Source organism: Prunus avium, chromosome 8 (assembly GCF_965620075.1).
Source record: "Prunus avium chromosome 8, drPruAviu1.hap1.1, whole genome shotgun sequence".
Lineage (NCBI taxonomy): Eukaryota > Viridiplantae > Streptophyta > Magnoliopsida > Rosales > Rosaceae > Prunus > Prunus avium.
In genome coordinates, this window is record NC_142291.1 from 2,981,421 (window position 1) to 2,989,860 (window position 8,440).

The following is an 8,440-nucleotide window of genomic DNA, read 5'->3' on the forward strand; positions in this document are numbered from 1 at the left end:
TTGAAAAGAAAACCTGAAGTAGAGATGTAATCATCCTCTGCTTTTCCAAGATTTGTATCAGCATAACCAACAAGCTCTAAATTTTCTGTGCGTCTGTAAATCAACATATAAGCCTTTGTTCTCTGTAGGTACCTTAGAACCTTCTTTCCAGCTATCCAATGTTGCATTCCCGGATTTGACTGAAATCTCCCCATCTTGCTAATGCACAAGGCTAGGTTTGGCCTTGTACACACTTGTGCATACATAATGCTTCCAACTAGAGAAGCGTATGGCTTGTTCCTCATCTCATTTTCTTCTTCTTTATTCTTAGGGCAATGCTCTTTCTTTAAATCTCCTTTAGCTAACAGAACTTTCTGTCCAGAACACATACTTATGTCAAAAACGCTTGAGTACCCTCTCAATGTATGTTTTCTGTGATAGTCCCAGAAGGCCTCGAGCTCGGTCTCTCTGAATCTCAATGCCCAACACAAAAGCAGCTACTCCCAAATCCTTCATCTCAAAATTATTTGAAAGTAGCTCCTTGGTGTCCTTTAGTAAATTGTGGTCATTTGTAGCCAAGAGTATGTCGTTGACATACAGCACTAGATAAATCGGCTCCCACACTTCTTCAAATAAATGCACTGGTCAGCTATGTTCTCTTCAAAACCATAAGATGAGACAGTTTGGTGAATTTTGAAATACCACCTCATGCTTGCTTGCTTTAGTCCATAAATTGCCTTACCAAGTTTGCAAAACATATGCTCTTTTCCCTCCTTTGCAAACCTTTCAGGTTGCCTCATATAATTTTCTTCTTCGAGATCACCATTCATGAAGGCAGTTTTGACATCCTTTTGATGCAAAAGTAGGTCATAATGTGCCACCAAAGCTATAATGATGCGGAAAGAATCTTTGGTGGAAATTGGAGAAAACGTCTCAGTGTAGTCAATTCCCTCCCTTTGGGTAAATCCTTTGGCTACCAATCTAGCCTTAAATCTTTCGATTCTTCCATCTTTATCCTTCTTTATCTTAAATACCCATTTCGAGCCTACCAATTTCTGGCTCTTATGAGGTTCAACTAATTCCCATACTTGATTATTCTTCATGCTTTCAAGTTCATTCAACATCGCTTCCCTCCATTTGTCTGCATTCTGATTCTCTATTGCCTTTTAAAACTTGTACAATCAGTCTCAACAATTCGGGTACCATAATTTGGATAATAAAATCTAAAACCCTTGGACCTTGCGGGATAACCTATAAAATGGCAGCTAATCATTTTAGGATCAAGCTTATTCTCTTGAGGGTTATAGATTCTAGCTTCAGCCTTGCAACCCTATACATGAAGATGTTTTAGGCTAGGCTTTCTGGTAGTCCAAATTTCGAAAAAGTGTCTTAGATACGGAGTTACTAGGTACTCTATAGTTTGTTGTTTTGATCGCCTCTCTCAAAAACATAGGCAAATCAGATTTAGAAATCTCGCTAAGAACCATGTCCTTCAAAGTTCGATTTCTTCTCTCAGCCACACCATTCTGTTGCTGAATCCTTGGCGTTGTGTACTGAGCAACTATTCCATTTTTCTTGTAAATACCTTGCAAAAAGTCCAGCACGTCGTCCTCCTTCATCAAAACGTCCATAATATTCACCCCCTCTGTCCGACCTCACAATCTTAATCTTTTTCTCAAGCTGCCTTTCTACTTCAGTTTGGAAAACCTTAAATATTTCAAAAGCTTAAGACTTTTCTACTATGAGATACAGATAACCAAAACGAGAGTGATCATCTATAAAGGTGATGAAATAACGATTTCCATCAATTGTTTGATGAGGGAACGGTCCACAAAAAGTCTGTGTTAATGATTTCTAAGAGATCATTACTACGAGTTGCACATTTCTTCTTAGTCTTAGTGAGCTTTCCTTTAACACATTCAATACAAATTTCATCATCACCAAAAGTCAATGATGGCAAGATTTGTTCCTTAACCAGAATTTTCATTCTCTCTTTTGAAATGTGCCCTAAACGTCTATGCCATAACTTAGTGGATATTCCTTCACTTCTATTCTTTTCTCACTCTATTTAGCTATTAAAACTTCAACCTCTTTATTGTAATTACGACAATATAATCCTCCTTTATTGTCCTTGAATTCTGAGATGAAACCATTTTTAATTGAATCCAAAATAAAACCAAGTCTTAATAATCTTGAAATAGAAAATAAATTTCTCTTTATTTAGGGTATATAAACTGCATCATTCAACTCTAAAATAAATCTACTATTCAATTAAAACAACAGGCAGCTATCTAATCCTCCTTGTCACAACATGCCGCCGCCGCCATGAAAGTGTTGTTCTCCTTAGCAGGGAATGGGTCAAGTATCGCTATCTCCCTATTAGTGGTGGCATAAAAAAAAACTCAACATATGATTCAGGTTGGGGCGCAGGTTTCACATAATGCACTAGAAGATTCTTGTATCGAAGTAGCTTATTGATATTTCTTCATCTCCCATAACGCATACACCAAGCTTCATGGCGATCCTAAGACTTCTGAGACTGTCCTTTGTAGCCGTGTATATCCTTATGGGTCCTCCATATGGTCGACGATTTCGCTGCGCCTTAACCCTTTTCCTCTCCAGCTCATCTTCGTGCCGCTTCTTAATTAGCTCTACTATATTCTTTACTAGAATACCATTCGTGACAAGTTGACACGAGTGACACCTATCAAAAGCCAAATGTTTCTCCTTTTTCCCAAACTTTTGGAGTTGTTCTACAAGATATATAAACGAACAAAACATGAGTGAAATCATAATTGATCTCATTCATTCCGAGAATATCCTTAAAATCAAACTTCCATCTTTTGAAGGTTTGACTAGTGAGTGTTTCAATTTCGTGAGAAATTGATCGAGGGAGTGTTCATAACTGTAAGGATTTGCAAACGAAAGCATATTACATATTACTTTCCTAGAAACCGATTCTCAATTTGTTAAGAGAAACAATTTAACTTCATTTACAAAACTAACAAATAATACATGCAAGCGTCCTTAATTAAGTATCACACCTTTGTGGCAAGAGATTACTTATAGCTTACACAAATTACATGTTATCTTGTGCCATCAAAAATAAATTACATGACAGATTCTATTTGTTAAAGAAACTTATCAAGCAATTTAGGTATGATGCAATTTTTGGTTATTTTCTTTAGGGTTTGAGTTTTTAGGTTTGGTTTTGTTATGAAAAGTTTGTTGATTCTCAGAACAAAAGCAAACATATATCTGGCTCAGAAAAATAACCAAACAAAACATAGTTCAACAAGGAAAAACCCTAAAATTGCAGTGAATAGTGTTTCTGCCGTGAACAGTATTTCTAATGTGAACAGTATTTCTGCCGTGAACAGTACTTTAGGGGTTCTTAGTGTCCGTTTTTGACGCAAAATACCTTTCTGAATAGGGTTTTAAGGTGATCTGCTAGGTCAAAAACGTGTTTAAAGTTTTGAAAATATGAAAACCGAATCAAAACATGCTTTTTCCAGATTCTTTAATATTCTCAATATTTCAGAAAACATGTTCAATCAATTTTCAAAAATTAAACATATCCAAAAATAATATAGCATAACCAAATATGTAAACAGATGTAAACAGATTAGGCATGCTTGAACAACGATTACAGATATGTGTGAACAACCTAAAGCTCTGATACCAACTGTTAGCTTTCTTTAGTAAATAATCTAGATCTTTCACACCAACATGTAATACGTATAAAGACATGGAAGACATACCTGGAGCCATCTTCCTTGAGTACACAGCTTCTGAACTCATCCTATCTGTTGCACAGCAATCCTAGCAATTTATCAGGGACGACTCAAGAACTTCCGCTCTCTCTCAGAATCTGTTTCAGCTCTCTCTTTATGATGAGAATAGGTTTAGAGAACGTGTCTGATGAGAGCAGGGCCTTAAGCTTATATAGGGCTAGGTCAAGTCGTCTCTACTCATCACCGAGGGCCGACTTGACTAATCTTCCAAGCCCACTTAATCGGTTCACGCAAAAAGGAAACAAAAATAGGACTCCTTAATAGGCCCAAAAACCTTTCCTTATTTCACAAGGTTTTGGGCCTCAAGGTACAACTTAATTTAAACCCTTATCAAACCTGATGTGACTTAGTATCTAGTGCACCGATCTAATTAGGAAAACATAACACTAGCGACTAAAATAATGATAGTAAGCAGTCAGTGCAATAGTGAAATCCAATATAGTTTCAAGATTTTGTCTTTGATTCGAATCTAAAATGCTGTTATTACCCTAGATTGGAATTCTATAGCAATTAATCAAAATTACAGTGTAGGTTTGGTTTGTAAATGTCTTACCTTTGAAGCGTTTTCGTGTTGAAATCGTTCTCTGAACTTTTCTCTTGGTTTTGTAGGCGGAGGTCACTATGTGGTATTTGTTCTTGGTGCTTGGGGGTGGTTATGGAGTTTCTGCCTAATTGAAGATGAAGACGCTTTGATGAAGGTGAACGAAGCGACGTTTTGCAGAGAAGTTAATAAATGCGTGTGTTGGAAGTTGAGTTACCGTGTTTTTTTGTTTTTTTGGACAAAAGTTACAGTGTTTTAGATGGTCAAAATATTTGGGCTTGTTTATAAATTTGGGATGGGTTGGTTTTGGGGGTCTTTTGAGTTTTTTTTTTTCTGTTGGGGCATATTAGTGGCAGTCTTGTAATATATAGGAACTTCAATACCAATTTGTTATTTAATAAATGAGTTTTGGGTGTGTTTATAAAGTGTTTTCCATATGGGGTTTTTTTTTATAATTTCAGCATCCATTTTGGGTATATTAGTGAAGCTCCCTATATTATATTGTAATACTAATAACATATTATTATTATTATTATTATTATTATTATATCCACTTATATTATAATGTACATATATACAAGTATATATATGTATATATATATACACATATGTACATATATAATATATATAATATACATATAGATATATACACATTATTATTATTATATATCCATATACACATATAATAATAGCATACGTGTATATATGTAATAAATATATATATGTATATATATTATATCCATGTATGTATTATAATATACATATACATATGTATATACACAAATACATTATATATGTATAATATATGCATATATATTATAAAATACATATATACACATATATACATGTATATTATTATTATAACAAACCCATATATATATATATATATATATATGTATTATACCCATGTATATATTATAATATATAGATACAGTTATTCTCTTATCCGGATGTCTGCACGTTATTATTGTGCGGATCCTATTGAAAACTGGCAGGAAAACAGAGAGGGGTAGTACAAAATACACGGCGTCTGCACGATAATAACGTTCGGATGTCTGCATAAGAGAATTTCTGTATATAGATATACCTATGTATACATATATTATACACACATATATTATATATGTATAATATATGTATATATATATACAGAAATTCTCTTATGCGGACATCCGGACGTTATTATCGTGCGGACGCAGTGTATTTTGTACTACCCCTCTCTGTTTTCCTGCCTGTTTACAATAGGATCCTGATCGGTTCATAATTGTATATCATTTTGTACCCTTCTAGCTTATGATTTGGTTATGTTATTGAGTTAAACTTGTGCTTTTAATCCATTTTCTGTTTTGATAAGTCCATAATTTCATACACTTGCTTGCCTTCTTTACTTAGTGATTTTGCTTAGTTTCTCTTTATTTTGAGTCACTTACCTCTATTTGTGTGTTTTGTAGGTTAAGATAGCAAGAGATCACATTTGATGCAATCCAGGCATGTTAAGGGCTGATTGGCAAAGAGCAAGAGCTTAAAGACAAAACCAAAGTTGGGCCATACTTCTTGTCAGTCCAGTTTCGTAAGTCACCTTGCAGGTCTCATTTCAGCAATCTGCACAACTCGGATGAGGAGACATTCTTCATAGAAGTTGTTCAATTGGGTGTCTAGTATAACATATCCAAAATTCAGCCCAATTGAACATATGTGGAGTCCTTAGCCCGTCAAACACTGAACCATGCTCAGGAGGATTTGCAGCTGCCAGCTTTGAGCCTTGTCTCCTCCTTTAAGCCATGTGCCTCACCCATGCTGCAACTGACTTTGGATCCAACATAATGAGTGAAGTGGGGAGGCATTCCAGCTATGAAATTCTAAAGGAGCAAGTTGGTACATGCTGGAGTTATTATAGAGAAATCATGTGCATGCATGTAAAGCAAAGAAATGAAATGAAGTCAATTCCAGTCTCTGTTCGGCTGCCAACTTGCAAGGCCCAAAACGAACACTTCTACTGCTCCGATGGGAATACTTTCTTCATAGAAGTTGTTCCAATGGGTGTCTAGAATAACATATCCAAATTTGAGCACCAAATTTGAGCACCATTGGATACGTTTTGAAACCTCTGGCCTTCCTACACCAAGACTGGTTCAGAAAACTCGTTTTTCAGCAACCAAAAGGCAACCACATGGGTTGGCAGCAAAGGCAGCCACAACTGATCACCTTTGAACCCATGTGAAGATGCTTGAGGTGCAGCAGCAAAAGATGAAGGATGGTGTGGGAATCCATCATGATGTTCCTCCCTCTTAGCCCTATAAATAGAGAAGCCTTCAAGCTTCAAATCACACCCCAAGGGGGGGAGCTCTCAAACACTTCTCTAGAGCTCCCTTCCCTTCTCTCCCTCAAATTCTCTTAGTTTCCTTTCAAGTTGTCAATTGTTGTAACAAATTGATTTTACTAAATTCTCCTTAAGTTTTTCAAGTTCTACTTTACTTTTATTTGTAATGTACATTCTTTCTTAAGTATTCAAGTTTAATTAGTTTCCAAGTTTCAATTATGATTTTTGTTCTTATTCATTATGCTTATAAGTTAATATGCTAGTTTGAATGATTGATCACCATTTAGGCTTGCATGTTAGCTATCTTGGTTTGAATTAAGAGTAGACACCATGCTTTAATTCGAATTGAACTATGAATAGGAAGAGTATGTATGGACATTCGACAACAGGGATTAGATACATGCTTGGTTGTTTAAATTGTTCTTCTATGCTTAATGGGTTCCTAATGCTTAGTTTTAGGTTAGACAACAAATGATCAAATTAGGGAATTAGGAACACAAGGTTATGACCAAATACCATGGCTTAATCATACTTTAGCTAGAATCAATCCGTTAATCTAATTGAACTTGGGAACTTATTTGCTTGAGTTATTTCATTCTTTCTTGTTTTATTTATTTTCTTTTTTCATTTCTATTTTGTGTAGGGGAAACAAATTGGATCATTCAATCACCAATCCTCGTGGGATCGACCTCGCACTTACATATGCTATACTACCAAACGGCTCGTGCACTTGCGAGTATCACAAGTTGAGGATGCAGTTGAAACCATTTTGCTGCAGCTGAATCGAAGCAACAGATCCGCACGATAATAACGTGCGGACATCCGGATAAGAGAATAACTGATATATATATATATATATATATATATTATATTATATTATAATATACATAAATACACGTATATACATGTATATTATTATTATTATAACATACCCATATATATTATAATATACATATATACACCTATATACATACACACACACACACATATATATATTATAAAATACATATATATACATATATATAGATATTTTTTTTTATTAAAAAAAAAAAAATCTAGCCCTAGTCCAAGCATACACCATACGCAGGATAAGTGTTATCCAACTTAGACCAAGTAGAGCCAAGCCAAGACAGTCCCTAAGCATAGTCCATGCTAAGACAGTCCTGTGTAACAAACGAGCCCAAGTTTTGTTATAAAATAATAACTGCATTGTAGTTTTTGCTTTTTTATTGTGGACTAATTTTTTATTTTTGGTGCAATTATCCTAAGGTAAGTCTTAAAAGTTAACATATTTCTAGTCTAAAAATGTTTGGATTTTTAGAATTTTTATTGTTGATGGCAGAATTGTGACACCATGAAAAAATGTTGTTAGCAAGGCAGATCTTGATTAGCATGTTTATCATCAATGCTGGTCCTGGTTTTAGAATGCTTGAAGGAAAAGAATTTTGTCAATTTCTCAGTCTTCTTATTTCAGTGCAGTGAAGGTCTTTGCAATAAATTCAGTCTGTGTTATGTGTTTGGTTGGTGTTTTTGGTTTAGTGACTTTTAGTCTCCTCGTACCCAAAAAGAAAAACAAGGTCTTTTTTCCTTTTCAGTTTATGGTTACTTATGTTAGAGATATTTTAGTGAATTTCTAGACATGTGTTGCATTGCAGTTTTGCACACACTGGATTGCAGTTTCACACACTACATTGCAGTTTCCATTTAATTGTAATTGGCTAAATTGTTTTATCATTGCATATTGGTATGATTTTTGAAGTTAATGAAATTATACAGTTGTGTCATCAATGGATATCTCTTTTTTAT